This window comes from Lithobates pipiens, unplaced genomic scaffold, assembly GCF_037356315.1.
Source record: "Lithobates pipiens isolate NorthernLeopardFrog02 unplaced genomic scaffold, aLitPip1_a1.2 Scaffold_10, whole genome shotgun sequence".
Classification (NCBI taxonomy): domain Eukaryota; kingdom Metazoa; phylum Chordata; class Amphibia; order Anura; family Ranidae; genus Lithobates; species Lithobates pipiens.
The window spans coordinates 146,417,982-146,432,569 of NW_027507686.1; the positions used below are offsets into that span (position 1 = coordinate 146,417,982).

At 45.6% G+C, this 14,588-nt stretch overlaps 1 pseudogene; it reads right to left on the minus strand.

Moving 5' to 3' along the window:
* Nucleotides 1–9,574: 9,574 nt before the first annotated feature.
* LOC143925728 (ADP/ATP translocase 2 pseudogene) lies at nt 9,575–10,265 on the minus strand (annotated as a pseudogene).
* Between the last annotated feature and the right edge of the window lie 4,323 nt (nt 10,266–14,588).

Below are 14,588 nucleotides of genomic sequence, written 5' to 3' on the forward strand. Positions count from 1 at the left end.
CTGGGACCCGTGTGTGTCCCAGCAGACAGCGTGGCAGGACAGGAAGAGGCATAGACTCCCACGGGAGTCTATGCCTGGAAGTGGGTGTAAATACAGGTGACAGGTATCTCCACCCCCCTCCCCCATGAAAGGTGCCAATTGTGACACTGGAGGGGGGGGGAGGGTTCCGATCAGCGGAAGTTCCACTTTAGGGTGGAACGCCGCTTTAAGCATCATTTAAATCACTGCTACTGAAAAAAACTTCAGTTTTTAAAACTTTTTTTTGCATTGATACATGCAACCTGGGGCCGGACCTGGGTCCCCGGGTCCCCAAACCCTATTAAGGACAATAACTTGCATATTAGCCTTTAAAATTTGCACTTTTGATTTCTCATCTTCTCATCCCATAGACTTTAACAGGGTTTGAAAGTTCGCACAAACTTTCGGTCCATTTGAATTTTCTGATGCGAACCGAACCGGGGGTGTTTGGCTCATCCCTAGCTACAAGGGCATGGGACACCCTGCGCTATACCATAATCCTTGTCAGTGGAGGCTGCTGAGGGGTCATGAGGTATAGCAGGGGCAGACTGAGGTGAGTAAGGAGGAGGATCAGAATTGCACCCCTTTTGTGTAGCTTTCAAGTGCTTTTACCAACGGGCTGAGTGGTGGGAGGTTAAATACCTTGTCCAGCATGTGGTACCCAAATGGCTGTTTTTTTTGCCACGCTTGATGTGCTTAAGACAAAGTTTGCAAATGGCAACAGTGCACATGTACCAAAAAAGGCCCGGACACTCTTGATACTCTTCCATGATGGCTGCCTCGTTGGGGTTGTGTCTCATCCTCACTTTCCTCCTCTGCTCTATCTGGTACCCAAGTCACTTCAGTGACCTCATTATCATCCTCTCCTCTATCCTTATTACCACTGGAGATAACTTGGCAATATGCTGTGGCTGGGGGAACATGACTGTTAATTTGTGTACCAGTGTTCTGTAATAATGGCTGTGCATCATCAATGAGCAAGTGATTGGCGCTGTGTTCAAATAACTCATCTGACTCCTCCATGCCTGATGCTGGGGCTATGACAGGAATAACTGTGGTCAAGGATTCAGGTTTACCCACTCTGGCAGCTGCAGTGGACTGCACACTAGTCTCTGCTTGGGTGATGGAGGATGAGGACGATGAGGATGGTTTAGTAAGCCAGTCCACCACCTCCTCTGCAGGCTATGGCTGTATAGCACGGGCAACATCAATAAAACAGGAAATTATGCCCTGCCTGAAGATTGACCACCCCCACCTTTGCCTGTGGACACATATGCTGCTGGTCCCCTTACAGTGCCATGGGAACACCTGCCTCTTCTTGTTGTCCTTCTAGACATGATGGGGTGGGGGTGCTTATTAACAAAATGTAATGAAGTTGTGGAAATGTGTATGTGGATGCACTTTAATCAATGGAAAGTGGTGTTTGGTGCCCTTTAACTTGAGTACTCACTACACAGACACACTCGACTAATACACTATAATATACTGCAGTAAAACTGCACTGAAATGCAGTAATGCACATCAATATACTGCGTTAAGCGTGCACTAATGCACTGAAATATATGGTGTTAAAAGGCACATAACACACTAAAATATCTGGCATTAAACTTGTGGTAACACACTGAACTATACTGCGTTAAATGGAAGGTGATGCACTGAAATATACGGCGTTAAACTTGCAGTAATGCACTGAAATATACTGCGTTAAACTTGCAGTAACGCACAAAAATATACTGTGTTAAATGGCATGTAACGCACTGAAATATACAGCATTAAACTTGCAGTAATGTACTGAAATATACTGTGTTAAACGGTCACTACAATCACTAGATTCACACTAATGTAAAGATGAATGGTGGTCATTACACTCACACTGACTGAACTATCACTATATTCACACTTAACTGACTTTCTACACTGACAATAGAATTAGAATAGCACACTATAGCACACTAACTGTCTAATAGCACTGAACAGAGCCCTGTTCTATCTCTCTCCATGCTGATATCATACAAAAAATGTCCATTATTAAAAGAATACTTTTATAGTGTGGGGCGGGACTAAGAGCAAGGAGCCATAATTGGATAGAGTCATCATGACAGCATTCAATCATGGCTCTGACAGTGCTCTGTGCCTTGATTGGGCAAAGCTTTCATTGCTTCAGCCAATCAGGGATTCCAATGCACTGTGTGGCAGTGCAGTGCATCGTGGTTATTCGGCGGGCAAAACAAATGATTGAACTCCACAATAATTCGGGTGTTCATCGAACGTGCGAATAGCCAACATTCGGCCTGAACTAATACTCGGGCCTAACCATTCGCCTATCCCTAGTGTGATGTGTCCAGGTGTGTGCGGGCTCCAGGAGAAAGTCTGGGCACATGGAAAATGAGTTGTGTGCGGCTGAGTAATGGACAGAACAGTCATGTGACCCTGTGTAGTTTGTAATGTGTGCCGACAGACAGATCCTCCCCATCATCAGACTCACCAGATCCTCTGACTCCTCATGCAGACGGATCCTCCCCATCCCTAGACTCCTCGTACAGACATCACCAGCAGCCCCCTGAGCAGCCTGCCAGGGTAAAAACACAAGACACCTGGCTGCCCCTGCCAGTCAACCCGGCGGCCCACAGCTCATTGGTCTCTGGACCGACCAGGGGCAGTATCACAGGAGGTGGGCAGAGGAATTGGAGGGGGCAGCAGGACAGACGAGGAAGCATGACAGGAGGGGGCAGAGAGAGGGACTGAGGGACAGGAGGGGGACAGCATCACAGGAGTAGAGTAGTGGTACAGAAGGGGAGCAGTGGTACAGGAGGAGGGAAGTGTTACAAAAGGGGGAATGCGCAACAGAAGTAGGACAGCAGCACAGGAGGGGGCAGCATCACAGGAGGGGGGAAGTGTTACAGAAGTGGAGCAATGAGACAAGAGGGTGGCATGTTACAGAGGAGGGCAACATCACATGAGGGGCCAGCAACACAGGAGGGGGGTAGTGTTACACTAGGGGGCATTGTTACAGGAGAGGGGCAGAGAGACAGGAGAGGGACAGAGAGACAGGAGGGGAGCAGAGAGACAGGAGGGGGAAGTGTTACAGGCGGGGAGCAGCAAGACGGGAGAAGGGTAGAGAGACACGAGGGGGCAGCATCACAGGAGGTGGGCAGAGGGACAGGACGGGGCAGTGTTACAGGAGGTGGGCAGTGGCACAGGAGAGGTGTAGTGTCACAAGAGGGGGCATCACAGGTGCAGGGCAGAAGCGGGCAGCACAACAGGAGAGGGGCAGTGTTACAGAAGTGGTGCAGTATTACAAGAGGGTGGGCAGCATTATAGGAGGTGTGCAGAGGGACAGGAGGGGGCCAGTGGGACAGGTGGGGCAGTGTTACAGGAGGGGGAAGTATTACAGGAGGGGGGCAGTGTGACCGGAATGGGGGTCTAATATGAAGAGGGCAGTGTTACAGGAGGGGGCAGTGGGACAGGAGGGAGGCAGTGGGACATTAGGGGGCAGTGTTACAGGAGGGGGCAGTGTGACAGTCAGTCATGCAGTCCCAGTTAGGCACGGTGAGCAAGGTCACTACATTGATGGCGGTGGTCAGGAAGCAGAGGGTTTCAGTCAGGTGTCCAGCTCCTACTGCCAATCTTTTTTACACTGTGCCCCCTGCTTACAACCAATGCCTGGCTTCCTATTCCTCCTCCCCACTGCCTCCTGTCTGACCCCAGCTCCTTCCAGGCGGAAGGACGGGCACTCTGAATGGATCGAACCAATTGGCTGCCCCCAGCTCACTGTGCCATAGGTCGGATATGACGGTTAGTGCTCCCTCATCTTGGTGCCCTAAGGCATCCAAGGGTGCAGTGTGTGTCAGAGAACACAGTGCCCTTCCTCTCGTGGCCTGTGTGCAGTGAAGACCCTGCACCCAATGATGATATGCCACTTAAATAGAGTTAAATAGAGCTGGGGACAAGACCCATATGCTTCCTTCTTTAGTTGAAAGTTTATGGCCCTCTGTGACACCGTCAACAACCATTTGATAGGTTTGATATTGAAGACACTAGCACTCAACCAATAGACTTCGCAATTTTAATGAAGTCAAATTGCAGAAGTTAGATACAAAATGAAGAGTCAATAACAAATACCACTTATGTTTCGGGGTCACAAAGGATCCCTTTCTCAAGGGTGTCTGTCTCTGCCACCTTCAGAAAGGGGTAATTCATGGCACTGAAATGTTAGTGGTATGTGTTATAACTCTGCTTTGTGTATGTGGCTTCTGAAATGTAACCTTAATAAAGGCGTATTGCTGGTATCCATATCGAAAGATTTGTATTCCTGTCTGTGTCTCTGTTTTCACTTACTTCCTATGTGGTGAAACCATTGTTAGAAGGATAGTAATGAGGGAAAATCTTTTAACAGAGCCCCAGACAGCAGAAAGCTGACAGGAATTTCCAGTCTCCCCCTACTCTAATCCAATACTTGGAAAAAAATAATGTTTGGCATGACATACATTTAAATTTCCAAAGGATCATAAATGTGGCCTACTATAGACAAAATGTAGCCCCTTGAAGATTTATTTAGGTTGACACTGGTGCGATGTGGAAACCCTGCAAATCCAGTGTGGGTTCCCGCATAATACCTGCATTGCACAGTGGTTCACACTGAGAACTGCAAACCGCTGGGGGTGTCAATGCATAGTTAATAACACCCCCAGATCGGCTCGCAGATCGCAGTGCGAACTGTGAAATGGTGCAGGAATTGGATCACATAGGTGTGAACACCCATGCGATCTGATTCCAGTGTGGACCGAAAAAAGGGTCCTGCACCATTTTGATGCGAATCTGATGCGATTTTTTTTTTTTTATGTCTGAAATCACATTGCACAGACATTGCCTGTGATCTGCACAGCAATGCAGTACGAATCACGTGCGCTGTCTGGTATCGCACTAATGTGAACTTAGACTAAGTACTTTCGATTTGGCTGTTGTTACATCTGAGTTTGACATACCTGCTTTAGAGAGCATGATTTAGAGAGCTTTCCTTTCATTTCCTGCTGGGTATTCAGGACAGGAAGTAAGGGGAGATCTCGCTAACAGGATAGAAAAAAAAAAACCTTGCTTGATTTTAACTCTTCTTTACTGTAATTCAAACAAAAAAAAGTGTTTATTTGATAAGCATATGGGCGATTTTCATTGAGCAATTGAAATGATAATTCCGGCTAAATTGCTGAAAACTGATCTGCTGTTATGGTTTACTATTCATTATTGCACTTATTAAATGATGCCAATAACATGTAGAACATAAATAATTATACAACTCAGAAAAATAAGTATCATGCTGCCAATAATAGGAACCCAGTTGTTACATTTTGTATGTGCTTTTTTATGATGCTACTGGGTCTCAAAATGTCAATGTCCACCAAATCTCAGGTAGGGTAAAATGACAGAACATCCTGCTATTAAAAAATAACAAATGTAAATACACAGTTGTGTGGCAGGTACAGGACTGCAGCTGTCTTCTTAAACTACTCAGCCTGCACTTCATCAATCATTTTTTAAATGGGTGTACTAAACTCACTCAATTCCATGAATATGAATTAGCCTATATCTAGGCTTATTGAAAAATAAGGCTCCTTGCAAATATTCTTCCGCAAGACCTTACCATAAGAGTTGCATTCAAAAACTCTATAATTCCTAATGAGGTTAAATGCATTAAATGAATTGAAAGTGAATTGCCATATCAACAAAATAATCAAACTCACAATGGTTTTGATTCATAGGTTATATGGCATTTATTTGAATTGGATAGATGGTAATTTTGTACAAACTATATCTCTTTATTACAGTCTGGACTAAATTAAAATTGAAAACACTTTTTTAGGTGTAGCACCCCCAGAAGCCACTGAATTTAACTGGTACTTTTGCAAACTGTACAGAGTCAGCCAGTCATCCAAGCAACAGTCCATGACTATGGTATAGCCTATGCAAACCCCTCTTTACCTCATAAATGCATGACCCCCCAACTTAACCTATTAAGTAACCAGTAAAATTGGCCATTTTATTAAACATTTCAACCACACCCTTTTTATTACAAAACACAATAATCCTTCAGATACATTTTAAACCAGAGTTGAGGATCCTTGGAGGCACCAACCACATTTATCACCATATCAGTGTGTCCACACCAGGTCATCAGTCGCGGCCGTTTCGACTCAGGCGACACCACTCAAAGCTGATACCCATCTCCCGATGCCAGTTAAACCTCGGTTAACTGGGATCAACCAAGGATACCATACTAAGATGGTTCCCCACTTCAGCCACGTTGTTCTTAATTCCTAATGCCTCCAAAGATCCCCAACCGCCAACACATCATATTCAACATCACCATATAAAACCATCAAAATAAAATGGGCGGGAGCTGCTTCTTCTTCCGGTGGCAAGAGACTGAGCCCCGTGCCTTGGCTCCTCCTACCACCCCAGGAATCACTAACCAAGCCATCCCCCATACTCTGTTACACTCCACTTACACTTAACTCCTGCACTGCTGGTTTCCTCAGCTAACCCCGTCATGTCAGCCCTCGTTTATACTGCGTCCCATGCCAGGCTTCTCTTTCTGTTTGGCACCAGTAAACAGTGTAAGGGTTGTCTTTTTAAGATTTATTGCTAAAAGAACTTGAAACAGGAGAGGGATTGGGGCATGGGATACTCATACAAAAGCTAGAGGACAATCTACTCCCGAAGTAAATGTGATTTCTGAACTGTCTATTCCCTCACAGCTGAAGACCATAGGGGAAGGTTGGGCAAACACGCTTGCATCTGATTACCTTATTCCAATGTATGCTTGCTCATACCCAGTATCTTCAGCAAAATATTGAAAAAAATATCATAAAATTGGCTCCAATTATTCAAATACATCAAAAATACTAGTGCAGCTGCCCCTTTAAGTGTAATAAACAAACGGAAACATAAAAAAGGTACGGCACTACTCCTTAGCAAGTGAAAAAAAGTGTTAGTATGCACTAAGGATGAGCTGAACACCCCCCCTGTTCAGTTCGCACCAGAACTTTCGAACGGACCGAAAATTCATGCGCACTTTAGAACCCCATTGAAGTCTATGGGACTCGAACGTTTGAAATAAAAAGTGCTAATTTTAATGGCTAATATGCAAGATACTGTCCTAAAAAGGGTTTGGGGACCTGGCTCCTGCCCCAGGGGACATGGGCCAATGCCTAAAATGATTTTAAAAATGACCGTTTTTGCGGGAGCACTGATTTTAATGACGATTAAAGTGAAAAAAAAGTGAAATATTCCTTTAAATATCATGCCTGGGGGGTGTCTATAGTATGCCTGTGAAGTGCCACGTGTTTCCCGTGTTTAGAACAGTCCCTACACAAAATGACATTTAACGGAAAAAAGTCATTTAAAACTGCTTGCGGTTTTAATGTAATATCTGGTTCCGGCAATATGGTTGAAAATCATTGAGAAAAATGGCATAGATAGCCCCCCTGCCCATTACCAGCCCCTTTGGGTCTTGTATGGATATTAAGGGGAACCCCGTACCTATATTAAAAAAAGGAAAGACGTGGGGCCCCCAGGCCCTATATACTCAGAACAGCAGTATACAGGCAGTGCAAACAAGACAGGGACTGTGTAGGTTTGTTGTGTTAAGTAGAATCTGTTTATAATTTTGAACTGGTACATTTTTAAAGTGTAGCTCCAGTCAAAAAATCTATTTTTAAGCTTTTTGGAAAACATAGGGAAGGGTTATCACCCCTGTATAATTTGTTTTGCCGTCCGTCTTTTTTCATCTCACTTCCTGTTGTCTCCTTCCATTTGCAAGTAGCAGACATTTGTAAGTTGGATGTTTGAAAGTAGGGGCCTGCCCTATATGCTCTGCAGAAATGGCGGAACAATGTGTTGGTGTTGCCATAACATTGTAAGCCCTCAAAGTGACTCTTGGTGGGTGCTGGAGCGCCCTGCTGTGAACGATTACATCAAGAATTGTAATTACATGCCATTGTAGAACAGTGGTAGAAAAATTGGGCCTTTGGTGGTTGTGGTGCTGGTGCTGGTGCCACAACATAATAAGTCCTCACAGTTACTCTCGGTGGGCACAGGAACGGGCCCTCCTGTGAAATATTATATCAAGAATTGTAATTACATGCCCCTGTTAAACAGGGGCTGAAAAATTCGGCCTTAGGCACTGGTGCTGGTGCCACGACACTGCAACCTCTCCCATATACTCTAGTTGTGGTGCAGGAATGAGCCCTGCTGCAAAGCATTGCATCAAAAACTGTAATTAAATGCCCCTGTTAAACAGGGGCTTAAAAATTGGGCTGGTGGCATCACCCAGAACCAAAAATGTTCTTCCAACATATCAGCAGAGGAGGAAGAGGATAGACAATAAACATAACAGGACAGTCACTCAGCATCAGCATAGGCAGTCTTGAAGGGATGAGATATTTAAAAAAAAAATATTCGGTTACATCAGCTTCAGGTGCTTGGTAGCTGTGGGTGATCCAACACTGATTCATCCTTATGAAGGTCAGTCGATCAACCAAGTCGGTGGACAGGCGCAACCTGTAATCGGTAACAAAGCCACCAGCAGCACTGAAGGTGCATTCCGAAAGAACGCTGGATGCAGGACAGGCCAGTAGCTCAATTGCATACTGTGCAAGCTCTAGCCAGTGATCCATCCTCAAGACCCAGTAAGCCAGAGGATTTTCGGTGGGAAAGGTGTCCAAGTCTGACCTTGCCCCTAGGTATTCCTGCACCACGTAAATCAGACGCTGGCGATGGTTGCTGGAACCGATCAAACCTTGGGGCTGCGGACTAAAAACTTGTCTGAACGCATCGGTCAGACGGCCACCTTCTCCACCGCTCCTTCTGACCGATGCCTCAGCAACACGTTGTCCAGGACCAGGAGTTTGTAACCTCCCAGTCTGTGGGAACGCATTGCACAGACCTTTCTGCAAGGCCTCCCGGAGATGTCTCATCCTCTGCTCCCTCTGTGATGGCAAGATAAGGTTGACAACCTTACCCTTGTACCGTGGATCAAAGAGAGTGGCCAGCCAGTAATGGTCCCTCTCCTTGATCCGAAGAATACGAGGATGCTTTAAGGGCAGAGGAGAGATCTAGAGTCTAACAGACCCCAATTTTTTCAAAAATAGAGCACCTGCCACTACCTATTGCTATCATAGGGGATATTTACATTCCCTGAGATAATAAAAAATGATAAAATAAATAAATAAATGAAAGGAACAGTTTAAAAATTAAATAAAAAAGCAAAATAAATCATTTAAAAAGAAAAAAAAGCACCCCTGTTCTCCCCCGCCCCCTTGCTCTCGCGCAAGGGCGAATGCAAGCATCGGTCTGGTGTCATATGTAAACGCAAATTTCACCACGCATGCAATGCAAGTGGTAACCTGTAAAGGCTTTTAAAAATGTATATAGTTTGTCGCCGCTGCACATTTGTGCACAGTTTTAAAGCATGTCATGTTTGGTAGCCACTCGGCCTAAGATCGTCTTTTTTATTTCATCAAACATTTGGGCAATATAGTGTGTTTTAGTGCATTAAAATTTAATGACGACGGACTGTCTCAAATGGGTAAGAGGCAAAGCTCGCCACTGCTGTTGCTGTCTGAGCAAATAAATATGTGTATGTTCTTGGGATCTGGAAGCATACCTTTAGCTGTGTCATAGATTCCAAAATAAGCAACTCTGTAAATGATGATTCCCTGGACAGACACATTGAAACCTTGGTAGAGACCTTTAAGCCCATCGGATTTGAAAATCTTAGCAAGGCAATCACCCTTGAATTCTCTGCCAGTGCCAGACTTTCCAACATCAGCAGCTAGATGGGTTCAAGCAAAGTCAAGTGGGTAGTGAAGCACAAGGAGGTGGCTCCAGCAGCTCTACCGGATGCCAGGTTTCCAGCAAAGTAACACCAGAACTGGGTCCTCTTGTCAACAATCAAGGAAGATCTTCTTGTACTTGTCTTTGAAGGCAAAGTTGAGGGCCTGGGTTGGGAAATACCTGATCAAATTGGCGAGGTTACCACGCCAAAAAGACACGAAACCTTTTTTGGGGATATGGACAACGCAGTCCATGATTCCTTGGTATTGCTTGTCAGCTGTGATTTGTTTGCTTGCACGTTGGACTTGAAGCAAAAGCTTGACTTGTTCAATGGGCGCTACAGCAGTCTTGGAGATAGCAGTGGCCATACCGCCGGCCAAGAAGTCCTTGGCGAAGGAGATTCCTGCGTCGGTCATGATGGCGGCCGGTGTTCTAGGAGGATGGCTCTTACTGCAGCACTGAGCTTCCGAGGGCTGGCCACCTTCAGGATTTCTAAGGGCATTAAATGGTGATTTCACTTCATCACTATCTATTATTTACAGAGGCCAGGAAGATAGCCGTTAAGATAGCCGTCAAGATAGCACAAAACTCCCCCAAATTACCCCATTTTGGAAAGAAGACAATTCAAGTTATTTGCTGAGAGGCATGTTGAGTCCATGGAATATTTTATACCTTGCCACAAGTTTCTGGAACATTTTTTCTTTTTTTCTTCTTATTTCTAGGCTCCAAAAAAAAAGTGACCAACCCATGTGACATATACCATGTGACACCGCCCCATTGTCACTATATAAGTGGCCGCTCAGCGCGGCTCTGGCATTCCGGCCGGAGAGAGCGACGTGTCAACATCTCCTGGAGAAGAACAAGAAGAACAAGAAGAAGAAGAACGGAAGGCGGCGGCGACAGCGGCGACAGAAGACCGGGCCACCGCCTGAAAAAGAGCTATAAGAAGGCGCGGTGGCCCGGCAGAAGAACCGAAGAGGGGGACAAGACCCCCGAAGTCGGGAGAAGAGGCCGGCGGCGGGGAGGAAGAAAGCCGGACTCCTCCGCTAGCAAAAGAGCTACAAGAAGATAGCGGAGGAGTCCGGCGAGAAGACCCCCGAAGACGGAAGACCCCCGGAGCTGTGCAATAAAATATTTTATCTCGTGTGTTGTGTTTTTTTTTTGGGTACTTTTATTTTACAGGTGAATGGGTAGGGGTACATTGTACCCCATACTCATTCACATAGGGTGGGGGGCCGGTATCCGGGGGCCCCCTTATTAAAGGGGGCTCCCGGATTCCGATAAGCCCCCCGCCCGCAGACCCCGACAACCAACGGCCAGGGTTGTCGGGAAGAGGCCCTTGTCCTCATCAACATGGGGACAAGGTGCTTTGGGGTGGGGGGGCCGTGCGGCCCCCCCTTCCCCAAGGCACCCCCCATGTTGAGGGCACGCGGCCTGGTACGGCTCGGGAGGGGGGGCGCGCTCGCTCGTCCCCCTTTCCTGGCCGGCCGGGTAGCGTGCTCGGACAAGGGTCTGTTGTGGACTTTGGGGGGACCCCCACGCCGATTTTTTTCGGCGTTGGGGTTCCCCTTTAAGTCCATTCCAGGCGGCGGAGCCCGCGACGTCTCCGTCGCGGCCCCCGCCTACCTGCACACGCGCTCGAAATGAGCGGACTGTTGCCTCGTGTGTGGGCGAGTTCGCTCATTTCAAAAGTTGCGCGGACTTAGTACGACGAACAAAGTTTGCCGTATTTGTCCGCTCAAAAAGTGCCGTGTGTGGGCGTGTTCGTTCATTCAAAAGTTTGAGCGGACTGTTTGACGAACTTAGTTTCGGCAGACAGTCCCCGCGTGTGTATGCCGCCTTATTCCACATATAACCATGGCATGTGTGAGCAATATATCATTTAGTGACAACTTTTTGTAAAAAATATTTTTTTTTTCATTTTTTCAATCACTTGGGGAAAAAAATGAAATATTCATTGGGCTCAACATGCCTCTCAGCAATTTCCTTTGGGTATCTACTTTGCTGTAATGATATACTGTATGCACATGGGGAACATGATGGTACAAGATAGAATTAGCAGTTTATTGGATGTACTTTTTCCTTGCTTCGGTGAAAGGTTTCAACCGCTTAATGATACATATCTTCCTTGTGCTCCCTCACTACCCCCTTCCTCTGTTGAAGCTGGGTGTCCAAACCTTTTGAAAGCTCAGTGTTAGGGCCGGTTCACACTGCGACGCGAGGCGAGGCGACACGGCTCGCCTCGCCTCGCTCCCGCAAGTCGCCCCCATTCAGTGCTATGGAACCGTTCTGAGAGGAGCGACTCGAGTCGCTCCGACTCAGAAAAAAGGTTCCTGTACTACTTCGGGGCGACTTCGGGGGCGACTTGCATTGACTTCTATGCAGAAGTCCTCTGCAAGTCGCCGCTGAGGTCCGTGCAGGTCGCGGCGAGGCAAGTCGGAGACGCCTCGCCGCGCATCGCTGTGTGAACCGGCCCTTAGAGCTCATAGTGGTGCAGACTAAATTTATCTGAAAAGCAAAGACTACAAAAAATGCCTGATAGCAGCCTTGGAAGCACTGATACCTACTATAATTCCTGCCAGTCCTGTGAAGAATGAAATTCCTGGAATAAATAGCTGCTAACTCTTGTAGAAGGGTAAAGAAAGGAAGCAAATCCATTGCTAAACTACCTATTAACCAGACTTTTTTTTAAATAACATAAGAATTTTATAAAAAAGAGTAATACAAAAATGGGCCATGAAACATTCATGTCTTGTGCATAATAACATGTTTTGGTACGGTTTGGTAATGTTTTGGTAGTTCTGCACATTGAAAGCAATTACTGCAAACGTATCAAGCTTATTAAAGAGATCAAGTGATTGATAAACAAGTTCTGTAGTAAAAATGTTTAAGTTTTAGACAACATATAAACCACATCTTTCTTTAATAACTGCCTAGCCACATTTTTTTTTAATCTTGGTCTTATTTTCCATTATTTTCCTCAATCTATTTTCTAGAGCAACTTGACTAGAACTGACCAGAGGCCTCACCTTAGGGACCAGCAGGAGATGTCCACCGCATTAGTGAACCTCAGGATATAGACTGATCTGTAATAAGATGTCACATCCAATTTCTAAGGCAAGGTCATAATGACAATTGTACAAGATGAATAACAAGGTCAGCGAACAAAAATAGGGCATGCAATTGTTATAACCTTTTCTATTTCATTTCCGTAATTTAAAACATTCAGCAACTTTCATTAGAAATAAAACACTGTATTACTGTATATTTTAGATCAGTGGTGCTAAAGCTTTTTAAGGCCCAGGCCCTCAAAAACCAGCCAGAACATTTGATGGGATTTCATGTATGTTGCAGTCATGTATGTAAAGGGAAGTGGCCATGAAAATTTTGATTTATGTTCAATAGATCGGTTTTCAGAGCCTCTATTTCATATGTTTAGAACTAGCAAATAAAAATAATACAAAATATAATAGTGATTAGAGTCTCTGTAATTGGAAATGAGGCTGTAGAAGGACATAATGTTTTAAAATCTTGGCATAAAACGTAAATCTGCTCATAAAGTTCCCCTTTTTATAGAAATTACCAAAATATATATGAAACTGCTGCCTCTCAAACTTGCTGCCATAATTTCTCACAATAATTAAAGTTGCACCTCAAACACCTCTCTTTTTTTCTTTTTCAAAGTTCACCATGTCCTAAACTTCCCCTTTTAACTTTACCCTCCATGGATACCTAGATGTGGTTTTTAATTTTAAATAATACTTTTCATTATTTTCACAGCAAAATGTGCGCTCCTGCAGTGCTCTCTGCTGTAATGGCACTAAAACATCACTATTTATATCAACAGTGCCAGTCTCTAGAACCCTTTCTTGCCATTCTCTGTCCAGTCAGTACAAAGGCACTGGGTGCGTGGAGTCCAGTATCATGTCCATGTCCTGCATTACAGTGACTTCCCAAACCTGTTTAACAGTAAGGCCGCGTACACACGCGGGGACTGTTCGCTCAACTTTGTCCGTCAAACAGTTTCAGCGGACAGTCCGCTCAAAATTAGCATGGACGGACTTGGCCACACACGACAAACGAACAGTCCGCTGAAACCGTGCGCGATGACGTGAACAGCACGTACGACGGGACTAGAAAACGACGTCCTATACACTGCAATGCAAACTTCGGCGTGTAAATCCTTTCTGAGCATGCGCGGAACTTAGTTTGACGAACAAGCCTACACACGAGGGGACTGTTCGCTGAAACAAAGTTTCAGCGGACAGTTTTTCGGAATTTCCGAAAAACTTTGTTCAGCAGACTGTCTGCTGAAACTGTCCGCTGAAAGCCCACACACGAGCGGACTGTCCGCCGAAACACTGTTCAGCGGACAAAGTTGAGCGAACAGTCCCCGCGTGTGTACGCGGCCTCACATGTGACAGAGGGACAGACTATTTCACCCACCACACATCACTACTTTGTTATGGGCATATATGTTAGGTAAACAGGTCCACCCATGTCCAGGATGCATTAATGGCATGTGCCCACTTCTTGTCATGATGACCTCACACTTGTATCCTGTAACCCCACTTGGAGTCAGCAGTCTTATGCCTTGTACACACGGTCGGACATTCTGACCTCAAACTTTTGCCCGAAACTTGTGTGGCATACACACAGTCGGACAAAGTTGTTGGAAAATCCGATAGTTCGGGAAAAAAGGTGACGTTCGTTGCATAAGACCAGACTACTTAGAGTCC